The 20764-nt window shown below is 40.8% G+C and overlaps 1 protein-coding gene across 1 annotated transcript in view; it reads right to left on the reverse strand.

The window, feature by feature from the left end:
- The window catches only part of Gpa2 (Glycoprotein hormone alpha 2), a 129169-nt gene extending 109531 nt beyond the window's left edge, over positions 1-19638 (reverse strand). The window contains exon 1 of the mRNA XM_071687614.1: positions 19193-19638. The gene's annotated coding sequence lies outside the window, so the exon portion shown is untranslated. The remainder of the gene's footprint in view (positions 1-19192) is intronic.
- Between the last annotated feature and the right edge of the window lie 1126 nt (positions 19639-20764).

The following is a 20764-nucleotide window of genomic DNA, read 5'->3' on the forward strand; positions in this document are numbered from 1 at the left end:
CCACGAAGCTGGCTCCGAGAGTCGACAGAAGTCTTAGAGAAATTAGAATTAGACGCAATTTTGAATAACCGGAGTAATTTTGGGCGTAGAATCGTTTCAAAATGAGACGAAGACGTTCATTTTTTCTTTTTTAATGATCGCAAGAAACGTCAGATTAAATTCTTTATCCATAGAAAGTTAGGCAACGTCTAAGATCTGTAGTGTTACAAAGATGTGGAATTTTTTGGGACTTGCAACTATCATTAGAATCGCTATGTCTTCAAGCGACTTTCAGATGATTAAATTCGTTTATATCTTAAGAATATCTTCTTAGGAATTGGAGTTTTCTCGCATTTTTTCTCGAAGTTTAATGTATGGAGAAGGAAATATGTGAAAAAGATGCGTCTTAATCGCTAACTATGCAAATTGCATTGGATCGTAAAGGTCTATTCGTTAATTCCCATCAATTCGGTGATTTCTTTAGTACGATGAGTTCCTCTTGCCAAATCTCCCGTTTTCTAAACATTTGGCAAATTAGGCTGTCTAGCTCTCCCTGCTGCTATAACTTTATCGATTCGCTAATTTTAGCAAAGTTTATTGGTAACCATTGTGGTGTGGTACTATCGTCTGCTCGTTACTCCTCTGCTCCAGCTTTTCGAGTTTTGTAGACTCGTTAACCGTATCCTTTCCCCCCCCCCCCACTTTTACGGGAAAATATTGGCTTTCGTAGGTCTGCTGAATTCGCTGGATTGTTTATTTCTTCAGTTTGGTGCTGGTGTTACCGCTACTCTCATTTTCTCGTCATCGCTCAATATGGCAACACTGTCCTTGACTTCTTCTTCTTCTTCTCCTTCTTCTTCTTCTTCTCCTTCTTCTTCCTCTTCTCCTTCTTCTTCTTCTTCTTCTTCTTCTCCTTCTTCTTCTTCTTCTTCTTCTTCTTCTTCTGCTTCTTCTTCTTCTTCTTCTTCTCCTTCTTCTTCTTCTTCTCCTTCTTCTTCTTCTTCTTCTTCTTCTTCTTCTTGTGTGTATGTCTGAAGCGCTTACGTCACAGGGGATGAGAGAATGAAGAAGAGGAAGAGAGAAAGAAGGCAGAAAAAAGAGAAGGGAAAGAAGATTGGAAGATGGAAGAGGAAGCGGGAAGGAAGGAGAACATGAAAGGTAAGAGGAGCATACAAAAGGAAGGAGAATGAGAAAGAAAGAAAGTGAGGTTAAAGAGAGGGAAGAGAATTAAGGAAGTGAAGAGGAAATGGAAGATAATACCCTACTCAGAGAAGATGGGAAGAGGAGACATTGGTGGAAATCAACGCTCGTTTTTTATTGTCTTGTGGGACCAATTTGATATTGTCTTTTATAAGTCAAAGTGCAAGTGTTGAATATTCCAAACGTCGACTATGTATCTCGTAAGATATTTTAGATATACCGGGAAAATCTTTTTAATGTAGCGAGAGAATGAATATTTTCGCATTTTTAAGAAAAAAATAATTTATTTCTACACTCTTTCGTGTGCCAGATATACGGGGGTCGTGACGTCAGAGACGATGCCACATTTATTCCACTAATTTTTTGTTACTACAGCCAAGCCTTATGTAAGCTGGTAACACTAGGAAACACTGTGTGACTGCCGGCAACGTTGCAGATTGTGTTGAATATCAACCCAATGAAGATGTGGCAATAATTCCGCATTGTTACCAGTTAGCAAGCTGGACAAAAGGCTGAATCAGTGTAGCAAATTGAAGTAGATTCGGTTATGTGTGATGAACATCAAAGGAGTCTGTGTCTCGTTGAATTTGATGGCTATTCGTAGGTAATGGTCATTAAACCAAATCTGTTTTATACGATAAAACAAACTGTGGAAAAATGTCTTATTTCCCGGAAATCCATGTAGAGTCGAGAGCTAACTAAACCAGTACCGCCAACGTCAGTAGAATCGAGGGTGGTAAACCGGCGTTGCCAACGACAGCGCAGGGTTAGTGTTGCCAACGTCAGAAGAGTAGTGTCGTTAGAACAGTACCGCCAACGTCAGCGTAATCCGTCGTATAAATCAGCGTCGCCTCGAAATCGCTTTCCGTCGTTGCTGGAACCACGACAAAGCCAGAGTAATGGCGGATGGACGACAGGTCGCTCCATCTACTTGGGTTCGAGTGTAATAAATCCCTTTAGACCATCATTTTTCATATCATGGATTATTATTCTATAATCCATAAGACATTTAGAGTGGCAGACAGTGTATATCATCTCGAGTAATCTTGAGAAGAAAGGTTCGAAAGACGGCGAGGATTCGAGTTTTATTTCTTTTTTTATTTCTACTGTTTTACGGTCAGTAAAGTTCTGATGTGACTCGATTTTTGCATGTATTGCATCGACATGCTTCAGGAAACAGCAGCATAGTTGAATACAGACCAACACTACTCAAGTTTCCGAAAATAGATCCGACCGTCATTTGTTTTAAATATATATATGAATTAATGAACACAGAAGCTTGTCACCGAAAACAAAACAAAAAATAATTCGGACAGAATTAGCGAAGTTTTACGCTAGAAACTGCAAATGCAGAAGCGGTTATGGAGGGCGTCGTCAACACAGGTTCAGTCCAGCGCCTAAAAACACAAAGGAGTTGATAATGTCAACATGAAGTCGGTCGTAAATAATACATGAGGTTTTGACAACGTCAGCACAGTTTTAGCCCAATAACTCGTAAAGCAATTTCAGATACATGTGAACGATGGTCAGTGTCATTTATCATATGAAGTTTTAAACAACGACTTCTTAACTACAGATGTATTTTTAGGTCAGGAATCTTTTGAAAAACTACGATTGTAAAGGACGCTTGTCTCCCCCACAAGACGCAATTATTCACATTTCTTTTTTAAACTCTTGATTAATATGAGGAATACTTAGAGCGTAGTGAAAGACAGTTGTGTAGAAAATAAAACTGAAACAAAATCCCTGATCGTAAACAAAAGACTCACGACGACGCGTACACACGCCACTCTTTTTTTTTGGCGGGAGATCCGGGGGAAAAAAAAAGCGCGGGAAGTGCAGCCGCCAACAGCTGATGGCGTAGCGTCATCCCGCCATTTAAATCCCCCTCCTCCCCCCTTAACAGCCCCCCCCCCCCTATTCTGTCGTCATCTACCCCCGCGGTGGTTGTTTATCGATCGATTAGCCTCGTGTGAGCATTCTTTGCTCTGGGGGTCTGGCTGTGGGAATCGGTAAAATGTCAGGTAATAAATGAACCATTCTTAGCGGGGTTTGCGTTTCTTTGTTTATTATTATTTTTTTTTTCTTTTCGTCGTGGGAAAACTTAATCTAGCGGGTGGGGAATTTTACATTAACTAGGTAGGTGGTTTGTATGCATGGGAATTATCATTTAACGGGAGTATTTTCATCTCTTTGACCAAGGGAATTAGGAGAATTAGACATAAAAGTGTTGCCGAGAGAATTTTCGACATCTTGTGATTTTAAATTCCCGTTTTCAGTGGAGAGGAATGATGATTGTGGACACCAGGTAAGGGGGAATTTTTTTTATTTTTTTTTCAGTTAACAAAGGGAGGGAAATCGACTGTGCGTTGGGAAGACTATTTTGACTATGAATTTATCAGTTCTTGTCTGTGTCATATGCACACAAGTTGACTTGATACTGGACAAGAAGAAATGTCGTATGTGGAAGCATTCGTAAATGTCGTATGTGGAAGCATTCGTAAATGTCGTATGTGGAAGCATTCGTAAATGTCGTATGTGGAAGCATTCGTAAATGTCGTATGTGGAGGCATTCGTAAATGTCGTATGTGGAAGCATTCGTAAATGTCGTATGTGGAAGCATTCGTAAATGTCGTATGTGGAAGCATTCGTAAATGTCGTATGTGGAAGCATTCGTAAATGTCGTATGTGGAAGCATTCGTAAATGTCGTATGTGGAAGCATTCGTAAATGTTGTTAGTAATTTATGGATGAGGAACCTTAGGGGGGGGGGAGGAAAGTCATTCGAGTTTAAAAGGAACAATTGAAACGTCTGTGTGTGAAAATTATCGTTCGTACCCTTGGGGAATTTAACTTAAAATCTGTCGCTGCTGAACCGATAATGTTTGGTTTTCAGTCGTTTGTCAGTCATTTGAAAAATCGTGACACACACATCGTGACTTTTGAAACGACTGACTTGAGTTATGCAATTACGTCATCTCGTAAAAGTGGAGCTATGACAGGCGTATGAGAAAACGATGGTTCAGCACAGTTTGACGAGGATGAGTGCGACTTGAAATTCCTTTTTTTTTTCTTTTTTTTTCTTTACAAAATGTACATCGTAATGTGTTTACATTGAATGGTGATCCTCTCGTTAATGTCTAAGTATCTAAATATGGAAAACTTGACTACAATTGGCGCTCTGGGACAGTTGGATATAGAAGAAAATGCACAAAAGTTGACCAAAAAGTTATGGAATTGTGTTATGCTTGGCCTATGTAAGGGAAGGGAAAATATACTGTACGTAAATATTGATGATTTAGCATAGCCATTACTGAAAACCGAGTGTGGGACCTCACTTCGGCATACGCCCATGAGGTTAGCGTTACTGACCATGAGTCAACTCAGGCCAGCTCGGGGGTTGGGCCCATGTGGGTTCGAATCCTGGGCGCGGCAGTCAGTTCACAGCTAACACACGTGTTCATCCTCTCCCTGGTACTTGGCTTAAGCTGGTGTGTGTGTTTGTGTGTGTGTGTGTGTGTGTATGTGTGAGGGAAAATAGTATATTTATGATAAGAGACAGGGTAACACGAGCGTAAAACTCTCACCTCGTCATACCTAAAGAAATATAGGAATTACACACACACACACACACACACACACACACACACACACACACACACACACACACACACACACGCAATTTAAGGTCTGTTAATTTTTTTCTATGTACAGGACAGTAACAAGATTATGAAACTGCAGTTGTTGAAGATAATTCAATTAATGTTCCATTATATACTTGATCAAATGTGTTCAAAACAATCAATTTTGTTAATTTTTGAACCCATATCTGGGGCGCAAACCACTTATACTATCTCTCTCTCTCTCTCTCTCTCTCTCTCTCTCTCTCTCTATATATATATATATATATATATATATATATATATATATATATATATATATATATGAGTTTTGTGACCAGTGTTTGGTGTAGATGTGGCAGAGATGCCACTAGCAAGTCCATTGTGGTAATGATGGTGACTGTGGTGAAGGTTGTGGCTGGCGCTAATGTCAGTTGTGAGAGATGTTGTGGCGACGTGAGATTTTTCAGCCGTTCTCCAGCCGTCACTGAGGTCACGTGTTGATCACCACCACAAGGTAGAACAGTGACATTCCTCTGGCTTCACAGGGTTCGCTTCCCGCCATCATTGAACCAGTAAACAAACCTCTGGATGTATGACATTTTCATGATGTTTGCGACGTAAAAGGTCATCATTGTACATAATACGAGAGATGATGTAGATTTATGATAATTTGTCTTTCCTAATGAACGATACAGAGGATTCGAAACATTTGATCAAATGAGGGAAAACCGCCTCTTGTTGAGAGATTCGGAACATTCGAAACAGAGGATTCAAAACACCTGAAGAAGAAGAAGAACGGATTCGAAACGTATATCAAAAGTGATCCGGATCACTGGAACACAAAGGATCCGGAACCCTACATTCCAGGAACATTTCTAAATCTAAATCTATCGAGATATATGTATAGAAAAATACCTGCTCGACCTGCACGAAAGTTTACCTCAGGTGGATGAGACATGGTTTGTTTTTTAACTAGTGTTTTTTTAAATTGTCGAGGAAATTTTAGTGTGAAAAGTTTATTCACTCTGCGGTTCGTTCTGAGCTTCACTTGAAAAAAAAAAAGTGAACTTCCCAAGCGGAACTCCGGTGTTTCTGTTGCCAGGAGAAACGTAGTCGCTTATTTTATATTCCCCAGGTGGACTCCATTGCCTTCGAGTGTCAGTTATTATTTTTTCCCCTCGAGTTTCATTTCCTTGTTTCAATTATCTGGCGCGGTTTCTTTTCCTGTGTTGATTTTTTTCTTCTCTTGAGACTCATTGTGATATAGTTTCATTCTCCAGCGCGTTTCATTTCGTTGCGTCACTTCTCTCTCATGTCTTAATTTCCCTCTAGTTTCGTCCTTAGTGTCTTATTTCCTTCCAGTTTCATTCCAAGTGTCTTATGTCCTTTAGTTTCGTTTGGCGTTTCATTTCCACTCAAGTTTCACCTCGAGCCTCTCTCTCGTCCTTGCTGGTTTCAGTTTCGTATCTAGTTTCATCTCTCCTCCGTGTGTGATTTCTCGTCTTCGCTTTAGTTATCTTCTGCTCTTATTTATCCAATGTTTATCGTTTTCTTCTTAACCTAATGATACGACCTGAGGAACGGAGAAGAGAAGATAAACAGTCGAGGAAGATAAGTGAAAGAGGGGGAGAGACGAAAGATTGAGAGAGATAGGCAGATAAAGAGCTAAGTATTTTGACTACCGTACTGAACAATTGAAATAAGTTGTTGGTTGATAAAGACGAAAATAACTAACAAAGAAGACGAAAAACATTGATAGATAAAGAAATATCCAATATATATATCTTTTCAAACTATTCGCCATTTCCCGCGTTTGCAAGATAGCGTTAAGAACAGAGGACTGGGCCTCTAAGGGAATATCCTCACCTGGCCCCCTTCTCTGTTCCTTCTTTTGGAAAATTAAAAAAAATAAAAGAAAAGACAAGAGGGGAGGATTTCCAGCCCCCCGCTCCCTCCCCTTTTAGTCGCCTCCTACGACACGCAGGGAATACGTGTGAAGTATTCCTTCTCCCCTATCCCCAGGGATATATATATATATATATATATATATATATATATATATATATACGTAAAGCATTGATATAAAACTAAAAGATCATTAGGGAAGTACAAAACAGGATCCATATAATTTCCAAAATACTTAAGACGACAAGATGGGAAAAAATGAAATTTACATGATGTATTCACTGGGGGAAGAGGATACGTGTTCGCCTCCTTAATTACATTCCCAAAGAGTGATTACATTTATAATTATATTCTGTTTGTATAGGGAGATCAAGCCTCGAAGCTCGTAGACTAATTGGGGAAATTGGATTGGGTAATTGTTAACTGGGAAGTTGGATAGAGTAATTGGCATTAAGAAGACAATCAAGATGTTATATGTATATATATATATATATATATATATATATATATATATATATATATATATATATATATAGTATGGAAAAAAAAATATATATATATATATTCTCATCTTGGTTACATCCACACACATTTAGACACCCGAATCTGAGCCTTTGAGGAGGATGAGCACTCCCCGCGTGACTCCTTCTTCTGTTTCCCCTTTTAGAAAGTTAAAGTACAAGGAGGGGAGGGTTTCTAGCCCCCGCTCCCGTCCCCTTTAGTCGCCTTCTACGACACGTGAGGAAATACAACGCGATCAGTTCCCAAGTGCACTTTCGTGTAATAATCACATCATCAGGGGAGACACGAGAGAGAAATATGTCAGTTGATATACATACCCGTGGACTCATAAGAATATCTTGATCACGCGCAAAATTGTGATCCTTTCCAATATATATATATATATATATATATATATATATATATATATATATATATATATATATATATATAAATTTCCCAGTGGGTGTAAAGGAAATTCTTTTCCCAGTAGACTCGTCCAATACACACACCTATCTCTACCTGTCAGGGTCTTCAAACCTGGTGAAAGGAAGGATTAGTAAAAAAAAATATCTATCATAAGTCTTCCACCGTGGCAGATCCAATCTACACTATTGCCCAGCAGGACGATTTCTGTCTTACTAGGAAAAAAAAAAACACATTATAATTAATGCCTTGGTGCCGAGGGTGGGAAAAAAAATGATTACGTTTTCTGTGGGTCAAGATAACATATTTCCGTTTTTTGTGTGTGGCTTCTAATTCGTACGAAATTTGTGAGTATTCAAAAATGACGTTTGATTAATGTTTTTTTTTCTTTATTTGTAGTTAGATGTTCTTTTGTTTGTGTAGAGATAAAATGTAATTTTTAATAAGCAGGGAACTTGAATAAAGTCATTATATATATATATATATATATATATATATATATATATATATATATATATATATATATATATATATATATATACTTAAAGTTGGCCGGCTCATAAATTCAGGGGAGAAATGGTAAACACTTTCCAAAAGTTATGGTTATAAATTTTGATCCCCCTCCCCCCCAAAGATACGCCTTCCAACTCGCTGTACCGCCCACGTGAGACGGGATATTACGCCACTATCACGGCGCCCGTTTTCTTTGAAAGGTAACCACCCTCACACCCCCTCTCCCCATTTTCTCTTAATTTTTCTTTGATGTATTACTAAAATATCAAATGATTTTCTGTATTGAATAAGCTTTTTTTTAATCTTCTTTCGTGTGTGATGTGTCTGTGTATGTAAGTCTGGTGTCTTAGAAATATATTGAACTCTTTCAAATGCTCAACAATTTGTTTGACCTCCCCAAGTAGGTTATCAGTCGCTATATATATATATATATATATATATATATATATATATATATATATATATATATATATATATATATATAGATATATATATATATATTTTTTTTTCATACTATTCGCCGTTTCCCGCGATAGCGAGGTAGCGTTAAGAACAGAGGATTGGGCCTTTTTTGGAATATCCTCACCTGGCCCCTCTGTTCCTTCTTTTGGAAAAAAAAAAAAAAAAAAGAGAGGGGAGGATTTCCAGCCCCCCGCTCCCTCCCCTTTTAGTCGCCTTCTACGACACGCAGGGAATACGTGGGAAGTATTCTTAATTCCCTATCCCCAGGGATAATATATATATATATATATATATATATATATATATATATATATATATATATATATATATATATATATATATATATATATCAGGAACGAAAAATTGAAAAATGTAAAACACACAAGCGTTCTGAATGGCGAAGAGGAATGATAACAGTGAAATTGATGAATTGAAATCGAATGTATTTTTACTCTGATGGTCATGGGTAAAAGAATTATTCAATGTATATATATATATATATATATATATATATATATATATATATATATATATATATATATATATATATATATATTACAACTCTCTCTCTCTCTCTCTCTCTCTCTCTCTCTCTCTCTCTCTCTCTCTCTCTCTCTCTCTCTCTCTCTCTCTCCTCTTCCTTTTTAATAGAAAGAGTGGAAATAGAGATGAGAGAGAGAGAGAGAGAGAGAGAGAGAGAGAGAGAGAGAGAGAGAGAGAGAGAGAGAGAGAGAGAGAATGTAGGCAAACAGACAGAGCATGATTATGACAGAGAAACCGACACACAGATATAGACATGAACGTACATAGGTACACACATGCATACGCATGTACATACACACAGACAGACAGGCTGGTAGGAACGCACACACACATACGTACAAGAGAGAAGAGTTGGGGGTAACTTGATCACAATCCTATTGTTCTTAACCAGTTTTTTCATTGAAGACAGTGAACAGTTCTTCGAAAAATTTAGGGATAGAACATGAAATTAAGGAAAAAATTTATCAAGATATAGATGTAAATCAAAGGTGATGATTGGAATATATACCGAATGAAGAGTTTTGTGAATGTAAGGGACATATAGAGGCTCAAAAACATTTGGAATGCTCAAATGATGGGGGCCCCCACGAGTGTAGAACTCCCTCCCCACACGGTACAAATGATTGGGGCCCCCATGAGTGTAGAACTCCCTCCCCACACGGTACAACAGGAGGTGGGGCCCCCACGACTCATCTGTTTCTCCACCTGTTTTACTACCCATTTAACATCCCCTACTGTTTCACCAGTCATTCCCTCCACCAATTTCGCCGCCCAAGTTTTGTACCCAATTTACCTCATCAATTATTCCCTCAACCAATGCCACACCCAATTTACCTCACCAATTATTCCCTGAACCAATTTCGCACTCAATTCACCTCACCAATTATTCCCTTAACCAATTTCACACCCAATTTCCCTCACCAATTATTTCCGTGAACCAATTACACACCCAATTTGCCTCGCGAGTTCCTCCCTCCACCTATTTCTTTACCTATTTCACAGCAGCCTCCTCCCGCCTCCCTCACGCACCGTCGCAGCTCTCCCTCTTTCTTCACGTGAGGTGCAGGTAATTATTCCAGATGTCGCTCTGACACAGGGGAGGGCCAGATTGGGCTGTGAATCAACACCCGGGATTGGGTTGATCTCGGTAGCAGCGGTAGGTGGCGCGGGCCGGTATTTTATGTGCCAATTTCACCTCGGTTATCATGGTTATCATTTATTCTGTACTGTTGCATTTTTTTTTGGGGGGGCCCAGTGCGTCTGTTCGTATATCCCACGGAATTATATTTTGTGACAGAAATGAGTAATCTCTTCATCGAGACTAAGTACTTGAAGCGAAGTAAGAAAAAAAAGAAGAAAAAATGGTTAAAGATTGTGCGTTTGTAGAAAGGGACTATTGTAAATATTGACGGTGTAAACAACGTAGAAGGTAAGAAAGACTGAATCTACAAGACTTAAAGATAGGTTTACGGGTTTAAAAAAAGAGTGAAGTGAAGATGAGGTTATTTGCAGTTAGGAGAAATATTTGACACGTTATGAGGAGAATGAGGTGTGGAGAGCAGGGTGTGAGGCTGTGTGAGGAGGAGATATGAGGGAGGGAAAGATATTCAGGTTGAGAAATATTGTATAGTTCTAATGAGCCTGGAAATAAGACATGCAATCTTGAAATGGAATGGTACCTACGGTCTCTCTCTCTCTCTCTCTCTCTCTCTCTCTCTCTCTCTCTCTCTCTCTCTCTCTCTCTCTCTCTCTCTCTCTCTCTACAGTCCACACACACCACGACCCTTCTCCCATCGTAATGGCCCCACATCTATATCATCCCCCGGCCCCCCCCCCCCACCCACCCACTCCCTCACACACACACCTCGCCATTTTCTATCCCTTTATCCCTAATCTATCCTCATCTATCCATGTCCCTCCTTGACCGGCCCGTTGAGAGAGAGAGAGAGAGAGAGAGAGAGAGAGAGAGAGAGAGAGAGAGAGAGAGAGAGAGAGAGGAGCTTTCTCGAAATCTATTCGCTGCTGATGGCTCCAGGATGGGGGTGGGGGTGGGGGGGGATCCCAACCTTGGTACTCAAATTCAGTTTCCCCTTCCACATTTTCCCCTTTTCCAAAGCGATGGTCGGCGTCCAGCGCCGAATGAAAGGTTTCTCGTCGCCCGCCGTCACATTACGCCCGCCGTCACATTACGCCCGCCGTCACATTACGCCCGCGTCACATTACGCCCAAAAAGGTTTTTTTTTTTTTTTTACCTCTTGAGAGAAGCGATTGATCCTGGTCCTCCTGGAGTCTGTATAGGACCCCGTGTGGACCAAGCCCTCGTGTGGCTGCCTTAATCTACGATAGTGGATAAAGGAAAAAGATAAGGAATAAGATAAGGAATATATCTTATCTTTTTCATATCAGTTACTGTACGTTTTTTTTTCCTGTTATAGGTCAATGATTATCTATTATTTCTGGGAATAGATAATCTCTCTTGGATCTTCCATAGATTAGAAAGAGAAAGTAGAGAGCTGGGTTTTTTTTTTTCATATGAAATTGTTTTATCTTCCGTCGAAGCAAGACGCGAATATTAGATAAGAGTATCTGTAACTATGACGCGAATATTATATAGAATATTTATATTATAACGGTCATAGACACCGTCTGACCGTCAACCCGTACAACACTTATAGTTTAATCTTTTTAAACCCTCACACACACACACACACACACACACACACACACACACACACACCTGTGGGTGATGCATGGAACACACGTGTTGTATGGAACACCTGTGTTGCCTGCAGTGCAACGTATGTGTTTTTTTGGAGGAGAAATGTGGTAGATTAAAAACATCTGGGAAACATCAGTCATGAATTAGATAAAATTTCAGATTCAACCCCTCATATTTTTGATGGGGATAACTCAATCAAATTTCAGACTAGATTCGCTTGTCTTGGCTGTTAGATTGTTTAGATATTAACAAACAAACGCGTGAAGTTTCAAGCTTGTCTGATTTAGATTTTCTAAGTTATGATGCGTCGAGTTAGTTGCCGAATTCGACCTGAGCAATTTTGAGCACTTTAACTTAACGTTTAGATGAAATGTTTTGTGGGAAATATCCACAGATAAAGTAATAATGTTTGTCATAACGTTTAACAAACTTTGTTAATTATGTTAATAGACATTTGAGCTGGGTCTCAGGTTAGAATTATTAATATTAACAGGATCCGCTCCTGCAACAGTGAAATATTTTTGACGTTTTTAAAGCGGTTGTACACACACACACACACACACACACACACACACACACACACACACAGCTCCTGTTTTGCAGAGACTCAGTCATACACACACGGATCAACAATATGATCAGTAAATACTTTAACTATACCATTGTCAGCCAATAGCAGTGAAGTTGATTAATCATCAACATATTCAACAATTACTGTCGACAATACATTCATTGTTAATTTCTTTCTAGTTTAACATTTTTGATATTTCAATCTAACATTAGTACTTTAAGTGGATCATTGATGAAGAATCGATGTGTTACATAATTTTTCAACCTTTTGTGAGTCAAAGATGGATTTTGTCACCTCACACGCCAACACTCATCTCATCTTCACTATGAGGGTGAGGTTGGGGGAGACTTCACCCATCCTTCGTCGTCAAAGCTGAAGTGTCGTGGCATCGTAGTACACCTGCGCTTCGAAGTAAATAAACAAAATTAAGGAAGTTGTCAACATTTGGCCATTGCGTTGGCGGGATGGCGTCCGTCGTGGATGGATGAAAAAAAAAATTGTCTCCCTACAGTTTGTTCAGTTTGATGATGTTCCTAACCCTCTTGAGTTTGATATTAATGTCCCTCTTGAACGCACGTTTAATCTATTCAGTGACCCGTTTTATTGGTTTAATTCATTATTAGGAAGAACGTACATTACGTCCTCCCTTACATAGTCGAGAGGGAACACTTTTTGTGACGCTGCGTCGTGACGTCGTCCGGGATGATAAAAAGTGCAATGTCGTCTCGACTTTTTGCCGGGATTTTGGTGAATGTGAAATAGACAATTTATCGTGAAAGGAGGAGTTAATCCAATTTCAACCCCCGGTTCAAAATTCCCTCATCACAGAGTGCAATCTCAGGAGGTTAAAGGCCTTAAGGAAAGAGGCGGAAGTTAGGGAAATGTGGGAGAAAGCGGTAGAGGAAGGAATGGCGGACATGATGAAGGATTCAGAAGAAAAAAAGGAAAAATATAGATTCTTTTTAACCCCAGTTGTGTCTTTTGTTGTGATCAGATTTCTTGAATATGATATTACTCAATTTATATATTTTTTAAAGATTATAGTGAGCAATTGATAATTAATTATAATTTGATGAATTGATAAGAATCGCATAGGATCTGATGATGTCCGAATGCGTCCGTATCTGACCCGCTTGTAATTCCTCCAACGCTTAGTAAGCTGAAGGTTAAGACAGAGTCAGTATCCGAACGCTGTTTTTTTTATTTTCTTGAAAAACCATTACTCGTATATTATGCCATGACTGGAATACACAAAGGAGCTAAAAAAGGAAAAGAAAAAAAAAAAAAGCTTTGTATATCACCATTAATATCTTTTAAGTTAATGGAGATTTTTTTAGACTTGATTAAGGATGGAATAAATAGCAGACTTTATTGGAATTTTCGGAGAGAAATAATACTTTTTTTTTGGAGGGGGGGGGAGGGTGTGAGTATAGATTGTGGACCGAGAGCGATGGAGATTAAAAAACTGTATATGATAGGCTAGTTAAGGGGGAAGAGGGGGGAATAGTGATCATATAATGGTTGGGTATGATTACGTATTAGATAGACACAAAATGGACATAGAGGAAACGGAACAAAGAGTGGGAAATGGAGATCGATAGCCAATCATACAGATCTCTGCTATAGAAGGTTTTTGGAAAGTCTCCAGTGGTGGAACTTGGATACGTCTCTAACACCAAGTAATGGAAGGTTAAATAGAAATATGTAACTCAATAAAAAAGACGTATTAGAAAAGCAGGGGAGTTTTGGTGATGTACTTTGGTGAAGAACTCGGTCGGAATGTGCAGCCAACCTGGAGTTGAGAGGTGTAAGTAAAGAAAGAAACAGCGGGTTTAACCCGGGTAAGAAATGAGGAACAGATGAACACTAACGAGGCTGTTGTGGACAACACAGACACACACACACACACACACACACACACACGACACCACGTAACCCCAACACCCTTGCAACTGCTGGGCTAAAAGAACGATAGAGAAGTTTCACAGTCAGAATAACAGGCTGAAAGAACGGTCAAGATCTTCAGAGTCCAGAAGTCTAAAAGAACGTTATGGATATGAAGTCCACAGAGCTAAAAGAACGGTAATGACACAAGAACGAAGTAATTACACTAAGTAAGGATCATTATGGATTTCTGGGATGAAATGTCGACCATTATTCTCTTAGGTAATTACAAATGCAGAATTATAAAAGAAAAGATTTAAAACCTTAGTTTTTACGTTGAAGTTGTAAATCACTTGCGAATCATTACCCAGGCGTTTACAGAACTCGTAAATTACGATTACGTAAGGAGGAATTATTAATGTGAAATGAGTAAGATCCATCGTGGGTAAATATTACTCACAGTCATTAATTATATATTAATTTGTTAGCTGTACTTTCACGGTAGTCACACGCACACACACACACACACACACACACACACACACACACACACGGGAGAAGCAGATTATAATTAGGTTATCAGAGCAGACCCATCAGAACCCTAGGGTCCGTTTCAGACCCATCAGATCACCAGGCCTGTTTCAGACCCATCAGATCAGCAGGCCCGTTTCGGACCCATCAGACCACCAGGCCTGTTTCAGACCCATCAGATCAGCAGGCCCGTTTCAGACCCCTCATCAGCAGGCCCGTTTCAGACCCATCAGATCTCCTGGCCCGTTTCAGACCCATTACATGTTAAAAACTAGGCACCCTTGATAGCCAGGGGCTGTTTCAGACCCATCAGGTGCCTGGGATTAACCCTTCTGTATATTTGAGTCTGTTTATCCTCGGCAATCAAGGTATTCAAGTCTGTTCCACGCGTATCAGAAATTTGTGGCTATATTATCTTAGATACTAGACGCTATAGTATCTTAGATATACTCGAGGCTATATTATCTTAGATATATTCAGTATATATATATATATATATATATATATATATATATATATATATATATATATATATATATATACGGGGGGCGGGGGGCTGGAAATCCTCCCCTCTTTTTTTTTTTTTTAATTTTCCAAAAAAAAGGAACAGAGAAGGGGGCCAGGTGAGGATGTTCCCTCAGAGGCCCAGTCCTCTGTTCTTAACGCTACCTTGCTGATGCGGGAAATGGCGAATAGTTTGAAAAAAAAAAAAAAAAAATATATATATATATATATATATATATATATATATATATATATATATATATATATATTACAACTGCATGAATAAGAGGAGGGTACAGAGATGTCCTGGCTATTGTCTTAAGAAAAGCACAAGCAAGCAAGCGGGAGAGCGGTTTGAGCGACCCCCCCATCCTTACCCCCCCTCCCCCCCCTTCCCACCCCAGCTCGTCTTTTGTTTTTGTGTGGCGACGTCATCAGAAAGCTGGGTCCTAGCCCCCCCCCCCCCCGTCCCCTCGTCCCCTTCCCACACTCCTCCCATCCCCTCCCTCGCCTCCACCCCCGGGCCGTGTTTGTCTGTGTGTTTCGTTGTTTGTCTGTGTTTTTGTCTGTGGTTCGTTGTTGTCTGTCGTGGGAGAGTTTTATGCTTAGACTTGTTTGCGGGTGGGACGGTTGTGCGAGGTTTTAGACTTGTTTGTGAGGGCATTGTATGTCTAAACGTGTTTATTTTGTAAGATGATGCACACATAACCCTGCTTATCTCCGTGTCACTTGTTTGTTTGTTTGTTTATCTTGCTTAACCCTTGAGAGGGAGTTTAGACTTGCTTTGATATGATATATATCTGTGTGTTTAGACCTTGCGTATCTGTGAGTCAGTTTTCACGTGTGAATTAAGACTTGGTCTGGTGTGAGCGAGCTTGGATTAAAGCTAGCTCGCCCGTAAGGTTTTCCTGTGCTCAGACTTGACTATTGATGAGTTAATTTATCACGAGTAATATGTACTGGTAGAGATGTGTGGTATGTCGTGTCATCACCCATGATATTAATGCACGTTCAGACTCACTGTACATTAATTTGTAACGATTGAACGTTAATATATTTAAGTTCATACTTGTTTATCTGTGGGATGGATTGTTGTGTATTGACACCTCTGTTTGTGTGGTAATTGTGTATTGGAAGCGGTATATGTGCTTTTATTAAGACTTGATTGTTGGAGGCGGGGTTACATATTTAGACTTAGGTGTGTGGTATAGACGTAGTCCATAGACTTGTGTATGTACGCAAGATGTGTATATTGAGGGGCTTGGGAGATGCCTGTGTGTTCCTATGTAAGATGATTGTCTGTTTAGAATTGCCTGTTTACGATATGATTAGATGTTTACGATGATTTATTTGTTCTGAAATTTATATGTTTAGAGTTGTTTACTGCCCTCATAGTGTGTGCTTGTGAACCCCTGATTGTGGGCATGTGTATCCCTTATTATATGCTTGTATACCCCTAATGTGTGCATGTGTATCCCCTGATGTTTGCTTGTGTTCTCCAAGTGTGTGCTTGTGTTCTATATTCTTCATGTGTGCTTGTATACCCAGAGTGTGTGTGGCTATGTATCCCCTAGTGTGTGTTTACATGCCCCTAGTGTATGCTACCCTCTGATGTGTGCTTATATTCCCCCTGTTGTGTGATTGTATATCCCTAGTTTATGCTTGTATACCCCTAGTATGTGCTTGTATACTCCTATGTGTGCAATTATGCTCTTAGTGTTATTGTGTACCCTCTGGTGTGAGAGTGTATACACCCTTACGTGTTACTTGTATACTGGTGGGCTTGTATGCCCCCAGTGTGTCCTTATACACCTCCTAGTGTGTTTGTACACCTTCTGTTGGTGTTTGCTTGTTTATCCCTAGTGTGTGTGTGCTTTTGTACCCCTAGTGTGTGATTGTGTACGCCTAGTGTGTGCATCTTTATCCCCTAGTGTGTGGCTGAACCCATAGTGTATGTTTGTGTAAACCATCTAATGTGTGTTCTATGCCTCGTGTATGCTAATGTACCCTTAGTGTGTGCTTATATACCTGTAATGTATCGTGCCTTAGCCTATCCCAACCTAGCCTATCCTACCATAACCTTTCCCAGCCTATCCCATCCCATTATAACCTGTGGAGCCAAAGTCATTTGAAGCCTAAAGGCAGACTTCTCACTAATGTAAGAGACTGAGAGGGGGCGAGAGAGGTGGGGGAGAGATGGGGGGGAGAGGAGAGTGGGGATATGTGGGTGGTGGAGGTGGTGGGGGTGGGGGAGTTGTGTTTTGTCGATAGCGTGGGAGGTGTTGGTGTGTGTGTGTGTGTGTGTGTGTGTGTGTGTGTGTGTGTGTGTGTGTGTGATTGTCTTTTGGGGAGCGTAGTGGGGGTTCATTATAATTATCTTTTTATTATTATTATTTTTATTATTATTATTATTATTACTTTGAACAATGGTGGTATTCGGGTATTTGAAGTTATGATAGATTTACACACACACACACACACACACACACACACACACACACACACACATACACTTTTCCATTCTTGCCCCACCTCATATATGCCTCCCTCCACCTGGTCTTCCTCCCCATCCACCACACAAGAGGGGCTGCTGGAAGAGGTGTAGGTCATGCTACATCATCCTGGCTCCCTCTTACACCACCTATCAAGACACGCTCAACACACTGCTCCTCCTCCTCCTCCTCCCGACACTCTCCAGACATCATCACCTGGACCTCGTCCAACAGCTACTGTAGCACTATCCCCGCCACCCTCACCTCCCGCCACCAGAGAGATCCCTCGTCCCCCGTGTTGCAGTTCGCCACCACAAACACATCCAGCCCACCTCAGGTAGTGGAGACTGGCACTAGACCAACCCACTGTGAACATTATCAATAACCACTGTGTTGCCACCAGTGTTTACATAAAGGCTATTTTTGCCTCCTACCCTTTTAATAGCCACTGCCTGTGTTATGTGTATTTTTCTTTGTATATAATCGACCTGTTAAAGTAATTAGCTCAGTAAACAGTTAATTATTATTATTATTATTATTATTATTATTATTATTATTATCATTATCTTATGATGATGACTATGATTATTGTTATTATTATTGATATTATTGTTGTTATCATTGTTACTATGATAATTATTATCATAATTATTATTTTCATCAATTTTGTCAGGTCACCCCACTTGCCCAAAGGTGTCTGGGAATGGAGACTTGATAATCTATTTATATACACCTGTTGGTGTGTGTGTGTGTGTGTGACCACGGACGGAAGCACTGCACGAATATACGAAGAACACGCACGTTCGTGTTAACAACACACGCGCCTCGTTAATTCGGAGAATCCCTTATTTATAACACACACACACACACACACACACACACACACACACACACACACACACACACACAGGTGTTGGGGGCATGGAAATACGTAGTTAACCCCGTCTATGTGTTTTGCGGCGTAAGGGCGTATATATATATATATATATATATATATATATATATATATATATATATATATATATATATATATATATATATATATACGGCTTAAAGACGCATATGTACACGGATCGCTCAGCCTTAGCTCTCCAAACGCCTTAATCATTTTCTACTTTTATTTCGCACTAGGAGAGACGAAAAGAATATCCTACACACACACACGCACACACACACACACACACACACACACACACACACACACACGTAGCGTCCTAATCTAGGAAAGGATTCCTTTTGAAGGAAAATTCTCTCGTATGAAGTTAAGTTCCACCGTAAGCACTGGTGGTGTGCATGCATAACGTCTTCTACAAGCTGTAGTAAAGGTATTCGTAACTTACCTGCTCTGGTCTGTAGCTGAAGTGAAGAAGAGTGGGAGAATCCTCGTCGCTCAAGGAGGACAAGGAGCTGCCCCTGCTACTGCTACAGCTGCTGCTACTGCTACAGCGACCGCTACGTCTTCGTCAGTTTCCTCTCCGCTCCGTCTCACGTGACCTTCGCAACAAGTTTTATCGATATGCAGTTCTCACTACTTTCCCACGGCGGGGGACGAAAAAATGTATATGAGATATAACGGCTGATTACAACGGCCAGTGGAATAATAGGTATTTAAAAAAAAAAAAACGTCTCAAGACTCGAAAAAAAAATATCTGCTGACGAAGTGTTGAGCGTGGATGTCCCGGCGTGTGTGTGTGTGTGTGTGTGTTGTGGCTGGCGGAGCAAGGCAAGAGAGAGAGGAGGTTATGTACGAAACCTCTTGCCGTCTAAGTCTAAAGGCCCCGTCTGCCTGCTGGCCATGGAGGTCTACTCCCCTAACTTCCCGCCTACATTCGAACCCCGGAAACCCGTGTGCGACTCGTCAGGGAGGCGGAGCCAACGCCATGACGTCATACGCCAGGCCACACCTACTACGGCGCGAACGCTGGATTTCCCACCGAAACGGCGGTGAATTTCGGCGAGATTCTCCGCTCGAAAAGTGATTGAATCGCGTTCGTCATTTCAGCACGTGTCGAAACTCCAGCTGGGCATGGATGGTAAGGTAGTTTGTGCGTTAGATCGATCTTGTCGTCAACGTAGAGGGAGCGGGGGACTTCGGCCAAAGCGTTCTGAAACTTGAAGTTGTGCGGAGAAATAATCCCGCGGGTGGGCAGGGTTGTGGGCGGGTCGGGCGGGCGGGCGGGCGCGGGCGATCCCCCACCCCCCAAAAAAAAGATAAAAATTAAGGGTTAAGTGCAGAGATAAATCGGTAGCGGACAAAACAGAAAGCGTGGGCGGCGGTGGTGTAGGAGGAGGAGGAGTACCCTAGCGCTGACCATATGCTGGGGGGGGCGGGGTCAGCCTCTCCACCACCACCACCTCTACGGTTCAGGTCGCCGAAGTAGGCTAGATTGGGTAGGTCTAGGCTAGCCTAGGAGACACACACACACACACACACACACACACAGTATTGCAATCCTGAGCAAAGAAGGATATGTTCATGCCTTTTTCTTTTTGAGGGATGGTAATGGTTTATGCTGAGGCATGTGCGTGTGGCTATTCATGGTAGCGGGACAGAGAGAGGCGCGATAGACACATACTAGATTCTTCTCGATCACGGAGGAGGAGGAGGAGGAGGAGGGGCGCGCTGGCTCCTGCTGGGTCGTGGAGCGAGGGCAGGTTGGGAGAGTCTGGCATCCATATTTATCAACTCCCACACCAGCATACCGCCAGAGAGAAGGGGGATTTGTTTTCTGTACATGTCATAGCTGACGCCTACATTTCCCTGCCCACGGGGGATTGGAATATTTTTCGATATGGTTCACCCCCCATGACGGTGTTAGAGTGCATTGAAATTCTCCTTCTATGATCCAAAAACTCTTTGGCTCATTTCATTGGCATTAAAGGATATACAGACCCAATTACTGGAACATATA

Source organism: Panulirus ornatus, chromosome 43 (assembly GCF_036320965.1).
Source record: "Panulirus ornatus isolate Po-2019 chromosome 43, ASM3632096v1, whole genome shotgun sequence".
NCBI classification, from domain to species: domain Eukaryota; kingdom Metazoa; phylum Arthropoda; class Malacostraca; order Decapoda; family Palinuridae; genus Panulirus; species Panulirus ornatus.